We start from the raw sequence: 15,000 nt of genomic DNA on the forward strand, positions 1-15,000 counted from the left end.
GACACCATGACTGTAACCATTCATTTAGTGCAAAGAGTCTACTAAACTTCTCAGCCCCTCGCTGGTAAGTGGGAAGAGGTCCTGACACTATGATCCTCGTTGTGGGTGATGTGCTGCGTACCGTCTCCACCAGGATCCTGAAATCCCTCTTTAAGATCTCTGTTTGCCTCAGCCGGGTGTCGTTTGCTCCGACATGGAGAACAACCGCTCCGAAGTTCTCGTTCAGGATCGCGGGTACCTGTGCAGCGACATCGAGAACACGAGCACCAGGAAAACAGCGAGTGTGCACCTTACCTTTGACTCCGGTAGCGCAGACATGCCGGACGATGGAATCTCCAAGGATCACAGTATGGCGTTCTGTCTCGCGGAGATTTCGTCCACAGTTTCATCCACGTCATGACCTGCCCCCATCCTGCTGCCACCTAAAAAGATAAATAAATAACAACAATCTGCACTTACTTTATCTTTAATAAGAATTTACAGTAAATACATTTACAAATAAATACATAAATAAAATATGAAAATAAATAATAATAAATTGGCAATTCACACAACAAACAAATTAAATACATTTTTCAGTATACACACACACACACACACACACACACACATTTAAATCACTATCTCTCTAATCACACTTAATTCCTCCAGGATTAATTACATGTTGGGTGACCTCTAACCTCTCGTGTGGTGCTGATGTTCCTCCTCAGAAGTCCGTCTGCTGTCTGAAGTCTCAGCTCCACCCTCTTCAGGTCATCAGACTTCATCAGGGCTGTCAATTAAACACAACCTATGTTTATCTACACTTATGATACCAGGACGAGAGAAAACCCCTCTGAAGATGTTCTTCTTAAAGGCAACATTTGTGCTGGTTTAGAAATAAAACTGCATCAAGTCTACCCAACCAACACACTGCTTTTTACACCACAAACACAAACACTTTTCTCTTTTCTGATCAGACGAGCTGCCAATTGAGTTCACTGACAATGTTCTTATACTAACAAATTAAACTGATCACAGTATGAGTTTTAACCCATATTGATTATTGTACGTTTTTAAAAGCCCTCTGTAACAACCAGCCAAAAATATGCCGAGCCAAGCGATTAGATCAGACATAAACAATAATATTTCAAATCAATTTTCAAGCAAAATGATTTCATAAAATAACTATGCTGTCACTTTTACTCAGCTCTTCTATTATTATTACTCAAGTAGTAGAAAATCTACTGCCCACTGGATCCTGTTTGGTCCAGATCGTCCAGTGGAGTCTAAATCTAGTGTGCAGCCAACAGCTCACCTGCTCAGTAATGAAGTTGTTCCCATCCACGGTTTCAGGAAGAAAATCAGCCCAGCTCAGTTTAGAGTCTCTCCATAAGGCCTCCACTTCCTTTTGGCTCTAAAGTAAAGAAAAACACAGCAATGACTTGAACACAAAAGAACCTTTTTCAACTAGTATGACAAAACACTTTCCTTTTTTCAGTCATGTTCTATAGAAGATCTCACAGCTCACCATTTGTTTGCAGAGAAGCTGCAATATTTCTGCAAATAATATGCCGGCTCTTGCCACAGGAAGTAGTGGTTTGCTAAATTAACTGGAATTCACAAGAAATCGACAATTAAAAACAAACACCAACTTCCTTTCCAGCAAAAAATGTATATATATAGTCTCAAATGTAACTGTAAATACATTAATAATTCTCTCAAAGAGATTCCTCCTTCCCGAAGCACAGGATTAACGAGCTCCGCTATGTACTGCCATACATAAGGAATGTCAATCGCCATATCATCTGCTATCTCGAGGGTTTCTGAGAGCCTGTGTAAACAAGGAGAGGTAAGAAAATGGGGGAAAAGGATAAAGGATTCTGATTCTCTTATAAAATTCTCTAAAAATGACCAAATGTAAACACAAGCGTATTCATAATAATGTTACAATAACCCCATTGAGTGTAAATATGTCATCAAGCTGTGGACATCTCATGACGCAGACAGTAGTGTCTCTGGTGCCAGTGGGAGACGGAGCTGTGTGGTGCAGGAATGTCACTCACCCTTTAAAAAACTGAGATGTGGAGAGGATCCCAGCCTGCAGCAGCTGATGGAACAGATGACCCACGTGGTCACGTGTGATCTGGTTTCGCTCCAGCGTGGTCCAGGTCACTGCATGAAATCATTACTTTGTAATAATTTATGTGTAGAAACTCCTCAATAATGGATTTAGAGCGTTTCTCCATTTCCTCCTCTGATAGCGCAGGCTTGTTTGTAGTCGAGTCTGGCACTGCGTCGAGTTTTACTGAAACACAAGAGACATGATGTGTCATGACTAAAAATGCTCATGCATTAAACTGAATAAAGTTTCAAGAACAACACCTACAATCACAACTCGCTTTGAACAACATGAACACAGGAGAAAGCTGAAAAAGAACACAGACTACATTCACTACAGACTCACCTGATGCTCCGGATGTGGCTCTAGCGCTAGTTTCTCCATCGCAGCCGTTCTTCCAGTTCAGCCGTCGTCCCCCGAAATTCGGTCCCAAATAAATCTTATCATCTGCTGGTAACTACACACAAACACAATTCAGTTCAAATAAGAACGCTTCTTATAAACCTGGTAGAAAAAAGTGTACTTTAACAGATTGCCAGTTTTGAAGTAGAATTCCATAACATTACTTAAATTGTGTGAATTGTGTAACTCGAGTAATTCGAATACAAAAAAGCATCGAGGCAAATAACTTGGCTTAGTCCATTTAACTACACACAGAGCACCGCGTTTCCGCACGGACCATTCTTACTGATGCACCACCCGCTAAACTCTGAACAGGTAACACAGAAGACGCTGCAGAATGAAAAATGGAAGAACGGGAGGAGAAAACAGCGAGGGCTGAGGAGAAGATCCAGGCCAAAGAAAACCAAAAAATGTTTAAAAAGTTTTTTATTAAAAGAGGAATGAAGCAGCTCTCCTATAGCTCTAAATCCACAAACATTTGGGGATTTCTAACGCTTAGTTCAGGCAACTCTTAAAGGTAAACACTTTTCAACTACATAAATCGTTTCACCAGCAGGTTTGAGTGCATCTACATCTCAAGCTTTAAATGCTGACTGAAGTAGTTCAAGCTTGCATTTGAAAAGCATGTTTCTGCACATGTAAAGTCAGTACCTTGTTGATTTTAGGGATCTTGTTGAAGTCTATTGTAATGTTCATGCTCACAGTGTTCATGGTCTCATGACTTGAAAATACTGTAAAAAAAAAAAAACCAAGAAATAACAACAAAAAGTTGCAGTGCATTGGTTAAGTGCTGTGAAAAGAAATTGGACTAAGCTGTAAAAAGGATTAGTCTAGAACACATATGCCCTCTATAACCTGGCCTATTCATGCCCATGGATCGTAGCTTTTCTTGAACTTTTCTTTGCTTCTCCTGCTCCTCAATTTTGGCATCCATGTGGATATTTTCAATGTGATTCCACAGTTAGAATCACAAAGAGGCTTAAATGCACTAAAACATAAAGAAGGAGATGTGATGTTTTACTTACCGCAGCCAGAGATTTACACATGACCCTGTACCCCACGGAGAAGTTGGGCTCATCAATGGCTTTCTTAAAAATCAGGTTGACGACACCCTTTAATCGCTCCTCTGTGTCGATGTGGATCTCTTTCACCTGCTTCATCAGCTGATTAAACATCTCTGCCGTCAGTTTGTTAAGGAAACCGCGCACCGTCCGGAAAATCTCAACACACAACATCAGCACGACTGTATTTAAATAATATCTGCATCCAGGTATGGATGGAAGCCCCTCTGGTTTCTGCATACAATCAGGCATGAACTGAATGCTCAAAAGAAAGTCTCTACTATATTGTATCCTCTTATTCTCCATCTCTGGCTCTGAGGAAGGAACGAGCAAAAGCAGACATGAAAAGTAGTGAAAAACATGAAGAAGTGTGCGAGTCAGAAGAAGTAGGTCTCACTGTGCATGGTGCTGTTGTTGGGCTCTTCGACAGGTGAAAGGACCCCATCGTTGCTTTCATCCTCAGAGCCGGGCTCAGGTTCGTTCTTCGGCGGCTCGGCTTCCTGCGCTTCGATCTCATCTGCTGGTGTTTCTGCTTAAGTCAGATGCTCCACAATCACAGGAGACACACTGGAATTCTCGACTGTGGTTGAGACTGGCTCAAGGTCAAAGTCAGACTGCTGGAAAGCGAGCTCTGGCTTATCCTAACACACAAACACACCCAATTAATAATAAAACACCAGGATTACTGTAAATTTGTAGTGTAAATGTAGGTTTCACACATTCACCCAAGTGAACGACAGCATTTATATATTTATATATAGTTATTTAAAGAAACACTCCAGTGTTGCACCTCAGTTTATATCTACAGTATTTGTAGTCCATGTGCAATAACTACAACGAAGAGCTAACATGCCTCCTAGTTTATTGAGACGAGCAGAAAACGTTACTCATGACTCGAGTACAATGAAAGTCAAAGGGCAGTTGTGGGAAAAAGGAGGGATTATGTGAGATTTTTATACGCTATTACCAAAAGATAATATTGCATATTGAAATTTAAAGATGTCGAATTCTATTATTTGTAGAAAACGTATTTAAAAAGTACGAGTCTTATTTCTAAAAGTACGGATTTGTTCTTTCAGGCTACTTTTGTATTCAACACGTTTAACATGCACAACAGTTTAACAATTTGCAATACGTCTTAATTAAAACATGTTGGAAAATGCTGGACTACACGTCTAATTTAGTCACATTGTAGAAGATTTTGACCAGTTAAAATCCAGTGCAGGGACAGCGACGAGCCCTAAACTCACCTCTCTGAGCGATCGGGAGTCGTCAGGACGAGGAGCCGTGTCTGTTTCGGCTCATCGATGGTGAATAGAGCAGAAGCTGGAACCTCTGGGGGCACGTGCACAGGCTCTGTTTTATCTGGCTTTGGTGTGACGGCTTGTGCAGGACCGGGCTCAGCTGAAGAGGTAGACTTTTTAGCGCCATCTAATGCAGCAGATTTTACTGAATAACTCTCAAGCTGTTCATCTGTAGACAACAGAGACAGTAGCAATTAAATCACAGACTAGACGAGTCAAAAATCTAAAAATTATCATTGAGGCTCATATACTCAGTAAATGAACCAGTACTGAAACAAAGAGTAAGCACACGCACCGTTTTCCTCTTCCTCTTGGTAGATGGATGTTGCTGCAGTGGAGGGACCATTGGGAATGGAGTCTGGTTGTACACGGCCTGATCATTATAGTAGAACATCCCATATAGCACAGTTAGGTATGGTAATGTAGGTGAAGTAATGTGGGTGAGAGAAACTCAGGCAATGCAGGAGGGAAAGACAGGGCAGAGTGAGGGAGGAAGTGCAGGCCAGACAGGGGTGGGATTTTAAAGTCAGGCTAGGAAAGGTAGGTAGAACGTATTTCCTGATTAGCACACATTAGCATACAGATATCATTTTGGTCCAAACTCAGTAATGATTTTGTTTAAATAGAGTTCATAGAGTAAGTAGTTTAATTGATTTGTACAATTCTGATATACTTCATGAATAACCTTCACTCTGTTTAATCAAATCAGAGCTGTGGCCTTTTAGAGCGGTTGCCAGTTGCGCTCATACTCCTCTATATGGACATTTTGACAATCTGATTTTAGTAGTCAGTTATGTTTTATAGATCGTTCTGAACCATAATCGGGTCCATAATAATATCACAGATTGGATACCACTTTTCATTCATTCCTCTTCGTTTAGTTCCCTTAAAGACAGAGTAAGTGATCAAGGAGTTTACAAAATGAGCCGTTTGGCTGCCGTAAGTAAAATCTAAATGAACAGTGTGTTTAGGTGATGAGGAAGTGATGGGCTTTAGTTTATTCTGTGTGAAAAACAGTGTGTGTTTGAACTGTACATTACCAGCATTTGTTCTTCTGGAGAACTCGCAGTCATGTTCACCACCACAGGAACGTAGGTCACCCAATACTGTTGATTAGAACAACATGAAAATGTCTGTCACTACATTTGTCATCATATTTAATGTTCTCTCTGATATTTACATCTCAGCTGCTTTCAGCTTCCTGTGTTTTGTAAAGCAAATTTGTTCATAACTACATTGTCTTGTTAATGAGTGTAAAATAAAAGCATTTATTCTTTTTTTCTTTAAAAACAAACAAACATTGATATCTGATCGGAGTCAAATCGACCCCGAACATAAGTAACGTTTTTATTTTAGAAAAGAAAAGAAAAAAAAACATTGTTTATCCAAACACAAGATGTTTTTTCTTATACTTGCTCAATGCTGTTTCTTGTCTTTCTTCTATATTATTGTGTACAGGCCACAAATACACCGTTTTCCATGCTAAGAGCATTCTTTTATTCGTTGATCTGTTGAAATATGATATAAAATATATTTTAAAAATGTCAATGTCCAGCTTATTCAGCATCTTCAGCATGAAATCCACTGATGCTTCCAGGTGAACTCCATCCACCACTACACTGATCTGAAGCTGACTGCCATTGGAGTAGATGTCAGACATTCAAATCAGCCCCTCCCACGTGATGACATGGGAGTAAATATAAATAACCCTCTACCATTCCCAATGGCATTCAATCAATCTATTTTAAAGAAAAGAAAACTATGTACAAATAAAATCTCCACAAATTTAAACCTATTTTGTAATGACACTGAATGGAGATAAAAAATAAATAAATAAATAAAAATCTGTGTGACATAAACTGACTCATAATTTCTTGTCCAACTTACTAAACTTAGTTTATTTATATGATCATCACCATTCATTACATCGCATTACCTCTGTCTTTGTCCCGCTTTTCTTCTTCTACACTTTTTCTTCTTTTTTATTTAATTTGTATTGTTTTCCAGCACAGTAATGTGATGAATGTAAATAATGTTATGTTTGCATCATTATGCTATAAAACACATATTATCCCATTAAGTTCGGAGCATGCGCAGAAAGAACCGGAGACATGACTGCACAGCGTTTTTTACTCGTTTACTCTGCACACTGCAAACACACCCACATGCAGCACGAGAGTGCCCTCTAATGGCTATCAGATATTATTACATTAATGCAATGTTACCAATGTCACTATGACCATTATTAATTTAGGGGCTTCAGGAAAGTCTGCAAAGAAACAAAACTATACCTACATTTTCCTGGTTTGTCTGAATTATTGCACGAAACACATTAACAAATCCGAAAAACACAGCGACAAGTCAGACAATAGAAACTTATCAATCATTGGAGAAGACACCTGTCATTCACCTGTATATCTTGACTGACAGGTGTCTTGTCCAATGATCGGTAAGTTTACATTCACAAACTATACCTACATTTTCCAGTTTGTCTGACTTGTGTTTTCTGGTTTGTTAATTTGTTTTTGGATTTGTTAATCTGTTTTGCACTTCTCGGCCACCGTAGTTGACCCCTGTTGTACAGCTTTACAGTGAGTGTACCACTACTGCCACCTAGCAGATAATTTACAAATACACTCTCCAATACACTCCTCATGACAGGTAGATTCACACCTGTATTGTATTGTATTGTATTGTATTGTATTGTATTGTATGCTCAAATAAAAATTGAAACAAATAGAAGAGGGGAAAAGAAAATTATGCATGAGGTTGTTCACCATTCATGGTGAGATGTTCAGCTCTGCATAGATCACTTTCTAAATGTGTGAGAGATCAGTGGAAAGATTTTGGGCCCTGGATAAAAAAATGTAAGGAAACAACACGCTGGGAACCGAACCTCAGACCCCACTGTAATGTAGAACACAGACACACTGTATGACATTAAATCAGTTCACATTTATTAACAACATCCCGACTTCCCAAGCCATGGCATAATGACACCAGACTCTTTCTCCAAATAATTATAGAGGATCCTCACATACACAAAGCTTCTGTGTCTAAACTGCAATTTCTTGGGGCATCTGATATCAGAACAATGTAAAACTTAAAAGACAAAAAAAAGGCAGGCAAAATATCCCTGTGCCCAAGACCAAGGAACAGCTCATGTATTTCCTAGGAATGTGGTTGCAGGAATTTTCAAGACTGGAAACTTCCCATATGAATTATCAGGAATATTTAGGTATTAACAGGAATTAATGGAAATAAAGTTGGAATTTACAGAATTGCAAGTTATCCTATAACAGGAACTTAAATGTAGTTAAAAATAACTTGCTTGATAATCAACCAGATTGAATGCAGTTTCAGTTGAATTTCTACCTGCACATTCATCAATCACATGCACACAGCACACTTACTGCAGGGCTCCTGAGACCGTACCCTACATGCACTGTGTTTTCTTCATGTAAACAATGAGTCACGCCTCAAAAAGGTTAAAAACCACTGCCTTATGGGTAATAAAAGACCAATAATCAGGATCTCAGGTCTACATTCCTTACTATTGAAGTCAACAGGACCAACACACACACACACACACACACACACACACACACACACACACACACACACACACACATGTTCAGCTCTGCTTGTGTCTTTCTCCTTTTTCTCCTCGTCACCAGTCACTAAAACAGAGCACACTGATTAGTCCCATCAGCCACAGATCTGCTTCTCACCGCCGTTTCCCCGGCTCCACCCTCCATTCACCAACCGCCGCCAGCACGCACCCGCTGCTCCATCCAGCAGTAGTGTTCAGGTGTTGTGAGGTGAATCCAGTGTTAACCCTGTCAGAATAACTGCTGAAAGATCATCCACTTTCTTGTGCCAATCCATGTGATTAATTATAAAGTACAGATGTTTAAGTGAATCAGGTTCTGCCCACATTAACTGTCAGCTATATTGCTTTCAGAGCTCAAAATGAACAAAGCACTAAAGCTGCAAGAAAATACCTCAACTTCAGTTTCTGTCAAATTCCTTTTCTTTAAGGACATCAAACATCACTGACTTTACTAAAGTGGATTTCAAGAAAAAAAATGCCATCATTGAATGCTCTCTGTGATGAAGAGACATTAGACATGATTGAAATTCAAAATCTTTATTTATTTAATAGTGTTTATTGTGTCTCGCTGTAGTAAAAGTGTTCAGACTCTCTGTTTCTCTTGTCGTCTTCTTTTTTTTCTATTTCTCCTTTTCTTTTGAATGTTTTCTTGTCTCAGCTGAGCAACAATTTCCTCCCATCGCTCTCGGACTCTCATATAATGATCTGTTTTATTCTCTGAAGTCTTCTTTTCTTCCTCACAGAGATTCTGGGTATCCTGGAGCCCCCTGTTGGTCTGAAGCTGTAAGTTGTTCCTCTCCTCTATGTCAAGTTTAGTTTTCTCTCTTTCGTCCTCTTGTTTTTCCTCAAAATCCAACGTGGGCTCAAACTGAGCAACACGTTCCTCCAGTCGCTCTTTTTCTCTGATCAAATGATCTCTCCTGCTCTGCACTATTTTTACTTTCTCACAGTTCTGAGTATCCTGGAGCTCCATGGTGGTCTGTTCCAAAGTGACCTCAAGCTGAGCAACATGTTCCTCCACTTTCTTTTGTTCTCTCGTCCAGCTCTCTCTCTCACAGTCTACAGTTTTCTCCAGTTCCTCATTGATTTTCAGGGAAGACTGGAGCTCCATGGTGGTCTGTTCCAAAGTGACCTCAAGCTGAGCAACACGTTCCTCCAGTTGTTTTTGTTCTCTCGCCCAGCTCTGGCTTCTCTCAGTTATGTCCTGTTCCTGCTGCTTTCGCTCAGAAGCCAAAGTAGCCTCCAGCTTTTGCACCATCTGTAGCAGAATGGCTTTCTTCTTTCTCTTCTGTTATCTTCTCTATCATTAGAAGAGAAAATGCATCCAAGTCTTTCACTACTTTCTCCATGTGTTCCAGCTTCTCCTTCATTTCAGCAATCTGCTTAGTTTTCTTTGTTCTTCTGCTTTGAAAAAACTCTCTCAACCTTCTGAAGAGCTCCATGTTTATGCCTCTTTACTCACAAGCAAAAACCTCGGAAATGAGAGAAACAGAGAGTTCCCAATTATAGAGGTTGCCTTACTGTGACGTCACAGGAGGATGCCCCGCCCTCCGTCTGTGACGTAACCCGGTCGCTCTTAACCTGACACTATGCGCATGCGCACATTACAGAGGTAAAGAGCGGATAAAATATCATGTCTTCACAGCTTTTCTGTTGTTCCTGAGAGAAGAGCGATATTACAGTCATAAATAAGATAAAACGGCTGTAAACTGTGTATAAAGCGAGTGAATCCGAGTTGAGAACCGGAAGTTGACCGGAGTGACTCTATGAATGTTGCAGAATCATAAATGACCAGTAGGTGGCAGTGTGATGTGTATTAGAGCTCACTGTCACAGCAGGTAATTAGAAGTAGTGGAGCTCTAATGACGTCATTAATAGCGAGGACAAGACACACAGCAGTTTGGGATTCTTTTATTGACTTTATTGATTAATTGATTTGGAGTATGATTGTGTTTCTGATCAAAGTAAGTTCATGTGTATGGAGTAAAACAACCTGTACATTTCTCACTTCCAGACAGTATTATGAGATGTTCATCTGCTGGAAGTTCATGTTTAATGCTGCATGTTTTATAGGATTTATGAGCTGGAATAAATGTCCAAAAACCTCAATTCAACACTGAGTGATTTTTGTAGTTTGGTAGATATTAGATCTTTTGATGTATTATTCTTTTTTAAATATCTGTGTTTTAAATACACATTTATAAATATCAAGGCTTTTACTGGGTAATAAATTTAAAACCTAAAGTCATAATTTACTGAAGTGAAATTGAAAACATCAAAATACAACAAAAAATAAATAAAAATGACTATCAATATGTTTAAAACTAGAATAAATCTGTTTCAGACAGTTAAATACAGTGCAGTATTACAGCCTTATTTCATGTTCATTTTATAAACACAGTTTGTCATTATAATATAAATAATAATAATAATAATAATATATTATATTATATAATAATACTTTATTGCAATAGGGTGCTTTAGTACCTAAAGGTCTACATTTAAACATATTTTATATTCTAAAATTATACATTTTTATGATTATTATTATATGAAGATTTCCACATTTATATGATTTATCCTACAGATTAATCACTATAAAGAAAATAGAAACATACACAAGAATGTTATTAACAACTTGTACACTGTACTGCACGATCCATGTGGAATATAATGTGCATATAATAATGAATATTGTGAATGTAAACAAACATTCAGCAGTAGTTGAAAAAAATCAGGTCAGTCTCTGAGCATAAGCACTGAATCACTTGGAATTTACTCGCTCAATAATAAAAACTCTTTGCTATAGTTGTGAGGTGACTGATACACAAAGCCATGGAGCAGTTGGACACTGGGGAGACAATCAGATGAATGAAAGTAGAAAATGTGATAAAACCCTAAAGTTTATTGTGAGATTTGAGTCGTGATCGTTCAGATGCACAGTGTAGCAGCAATGACACAAACTTCACTTCACAACAAGAGCAAAAATACATGAATGAAAAATGAATGAAGTTAAAATTCAACAAATGGAAAAAAAATCCAATGTTATTTAAACTTTGGAGAAAAAAATCTTATATTCTGTTATTCAATTCTCTCATACTGACCACTGGATGTTCTACACGGCACCTCATGGTAAAGACTCTCTGATGACAGGAGACTCCACCATGATGCCGAGGCGATAAGAAGATCAGTAACATCCTGACACTGAGTTACAGTACAGTGGTCAGGGTCTCGTAACTCAGACCCCATGTCCGAATAGACATAACAATTGTGGCTCAATACTCAAATTAGTTTTAGCTGTTCACTAATCATTTACCAATAAGTTACAAAAACTTCAAATAATACATAAACAAACCAAATGAAGACATCTTCCAGTCACGAATGAGAAGGAGAAAATCAGCTTTATTGCAGTCACTTCAGACCCGTCCCATGGAGCTCTCGGGAGAGAATCATCCTGACAGCAATGACACCCGTCAGCTTTCACATGCGAGTAATTTGATATAAACAATCCTTATTTTTTATATCTCACACCTAGTAAAATGTACATATTGTGTCTAATATCTCCTCCCTCACAATTTACGTACATCATTGATTTTATGGGGCTTTGCATATCCCACCTTTTGCTCACGTGTTTTCTGGTAAGTTTCTACATATTCTTAGTAAAATTCCACCCATATCCAGGAGGCCTCGTTCACCTCCATACGATTCTAATTTACATGTACAAAAATATCTCTTGATGGAGACCTTGTCTTAAAAAACATCCCCTGATCGTGCACTTTGTACACAACAATGCAACAGATCATCCACCGCAATATTCACACCTTTTCTTAAAATCTCGTCTGGGTTTTTTTTCCTATGTCTGCAAATCATCCTTTGTTTTGTTTTGTGTAGACTTTGTATAAAACGTGTTTTTTACTAGTTTTACAAACCAGGGCTTTAGTTTTAACACATCAGCACTTTTCTCCAAATGCTTTTCCTAATTTTCATAGCTCTCGTCTTTTACTTAGTTTTACTTAAAATCTTCTTAAAATATATTTCTTATGCCATAATACTTCTTTATATAACATTTCCTGTCTTACTCTCATCCTGCCTGCATCTTAAGCTCATGCTCTCTCATGCTTACTTCCTGTGTGTTTTGGACAGTGTACCTCTTATACAAATTCTTGCAACTATTCTCCTACGTTCTTTATTATCTGACGATGTGTTGTGCCTATTAACCTATTACTCTTCTCATTTTTATATTTATATATATTTTTATATGATTTTTTTCACCTACGTTTCTACTTGTGTTTTGAAAATATGTGCATATGCTGTTTGAGTATAGTTAAGGCATGTTGCCTGCATGCTGTTTGCTTATTTTACTATTTTTATTTTACATTATATTTTCCTATCTTTTCCTTCCGGCCGACACACTTTGCCTGGTGTACATGGTCACCACTTTTTACCAGCCATGGCATATATCTGTTTTCTGGAGTGACTATTGTTCCTCATATGCGTCTCTATTTTCCACCTCGAATATCTCTTCCAGTTCATACTCATGACACCTCTACATTTTCCCTTATTTTCCTAAAACTGCACAAACCTGAGAAATGAGAAACAAAGACACATTCTGACTTATAGACATCTCTACTGTGATGTCACACAAACACGCCCCGAGCTCCTCCTGTGACGTCACCCAGCCCCCTGCCTCTCGCTCTCTCTCAGATTACATTTTATTACGCACAAATAGAGCATTTCTCACACAGATAATGTGGTGATACAAATAAATATGATGTTCTTTATGTGTAAGTTTGTCTCTGATGAAAAAGCCGGTGGCGACTGCAGCAAGAACAAACTCCCCGAGACGGCATAAGGAAGAAACCTTTAGAGGAACCAGAGGGAACCCATCCTCATCTGGGTTTCACTGAATGTCCATTTATTACAGCTAAATGATGTTGAGGTGAAGTGATGATCAGATACAAACTGTAGTCCTGAGTCAGTGTAGCAGACTGTTAACATAAACTACAGTCCAAATCCCAACCCTCAAAGCTCCTGTTCTTACTCTGTTTTGTTTCTGCGTGGACTATTTCAGCCTGGTGGTCGTAAGTTTTTGGACACTTTGTTTTTGGTGTTTTTTCCTACGAGGACATTGTATTTTACCTGATAGTAGTAGGGCACATGTTTGATCTAAAATAATGAAAGTAATGAGAATAAATTCTTTGAACAAATTATCTTGTACAAATAATCACACACACACACACACACACACACACACACACACACACACACACACACACACACACAGTGTATATGAATATATAGGTGCTCCTAATAAAGTGTTTGTAATACATGAACACAATTAGTATCATTGTACACACAGTAACATGGTCATTTTTTTTAAACATATGCACAGAGTCGTTAAAGACTCCTAATATAAATAATACAAAATTACCGTAACATATAAATATCGAAAAATGGCCCTGAATCCTGTATGTACTGTAGATGTTTTGTTTGAAGTGTTGTGATCATGAAGATGAAATCCTGCAGGTTATTTGGGTTTGTACTGAGTGATAGTTGTTTCATAAACACCTTCTTATAAAATCCAACTCAAATGTTAAATAAAAATTCACTCTAAATTTGTAATCAGCGGCCTCACCATCACATTCCACTACGGAGCGCAGGAGGAGGAGATGCCCGACTGCATGGAATACAGGAGAACATCAAATCCCTACCATTAGATAACTGCAGAACACAGTGTAAATAACGACATATTCTCCTCGTTCTTTATTATCTGACGATGTGTTGTGCCTATTAACCTATTACTCTTCTCATTTTATATTTATATATATTTTTATATGATTTTTTTCACCTACGTTTCTACTTGTGTTTTGAAAATATGTGCATATGCTGTTTGAGTATAGTTAAGGCATGTTGCCTGCATGCTGTTTGCTTATTTTACTATTTTTATTTTACATTATATTTTCCTATCTTTTCCTTCCGGCCGACACACTTTGCCTGGTGTACGTGGTCACCACTTTTTACCGGCCATGGCATATATCTGTTTTCTGGAGTGACTATTGTTCCTCATATGCGTCTCTATTTTCCACCTCGAATATCTCTTCCAGTTCATACTCATGACACCTCTACATTTTTCCCTTATTTTCCTAAAACTGCACAAACCTGAGAAATGAGAAACAAAGACACATTCTGACTTATAGACATCTCTACTGTGATGTCACACAAACACGCCCGAGCTCCTCCTGTGACGTCACCCCGTCTCTCGCTCTCTCTCAGATTACATTTTATTACGCACAAATAGAGCATTTCTCACACAGATAATGTGATGATACAAATAAATATGATGTTCTTTATGTGTAAGTTTGTCTCTGATGAAAAAGCCGGTGGCGACTGCAGCAAGAACAAACTCCCGAGACGGCATAAGGAAGAAACCTTTAGAGGAACCAGAGGAACCCATCCTCATCTGGGTTTCACTGAATGTCTCTCTCTCTCTCTCTCTCTCTCTCTCTCTCTCTCTCTCTC

General features: G+C 38.5%; 1 protein-coding gene and 1 long non-coding RNA gene across 9 annotated transcripts in view; one reads left to right on the forward strand and one right to left on the reverse strand.

The window, feature by feature from the left end:
- The window catches only part of LOC124384584 (little elongation complex subunit 1-like), a 294,671-nt gene that overhangs the window by 188,422 nt on the left and 91,249 nt on the right, over positions 1–15,000 (forward strand). The window lies entirely within an intron of this gene.
- Positions 39–15,000, reverse strand: part of LOC124384677 — a 50,827-nt gene continuing 35,865 nt past the window's right edge. The window contains exons 1-14 of one of the 6 annotated variants that reach the window (XR_006925463.1): positions 6,805–7,034; positions 5,909–5,974; positions 5,164–5,196; positions 4,815–5,037; positions 3,962–4,205; positions 3,529–3,878; positions 3,155–3,234; positions 2,447–2,558; positions 2,046–2,287; positions 1,688–1,813; positions 1,511–1,592; positions 1,298–1,396; positions 681–772; positions 39–422 (exon numbers count right to left, since the gene is read on the reverse strand). This is a non-coding gene — a long non-coding RNA (uncharacterized LOC124384677). Of the gene's footprint in view, positions 423–680; positions 773–1,297; positions 1,397–1,510; positions 1,593–1,687; positions 1,814–2,045; positions 2,288–2,446; positions 2,559–3,154; positions 3,235–3,528; positions 3,879–3,961; positions 4,206–4,814; positions 5,038–5,163; positions 5,400–5,908; positions 5,975–6,280; positions 6,484–6,804; positions 7,035–15,000 lie in introns of those variants that run through there. The other 5 variants (XR_006925458.1, XR_006925459.1, XR_006925462.1 and 2 more) reach the window with 5 other exon arrangements.

The sequence above is a fragment of the Silurus meridionalis genome, chromosome 4, assembly GCF_014805685.1.
Source record: "Silurus meridionalis isolate SWU-2019-XX chromosome 4, ASM1480568v1, whole genome shotgun sequence".
Taxonomy (NCBI): Eukaryota; Metazoa; Chordata; class Actinopteri; order Siluriformes; family Siluridae; genus Silurus; species Silurus meridionalis.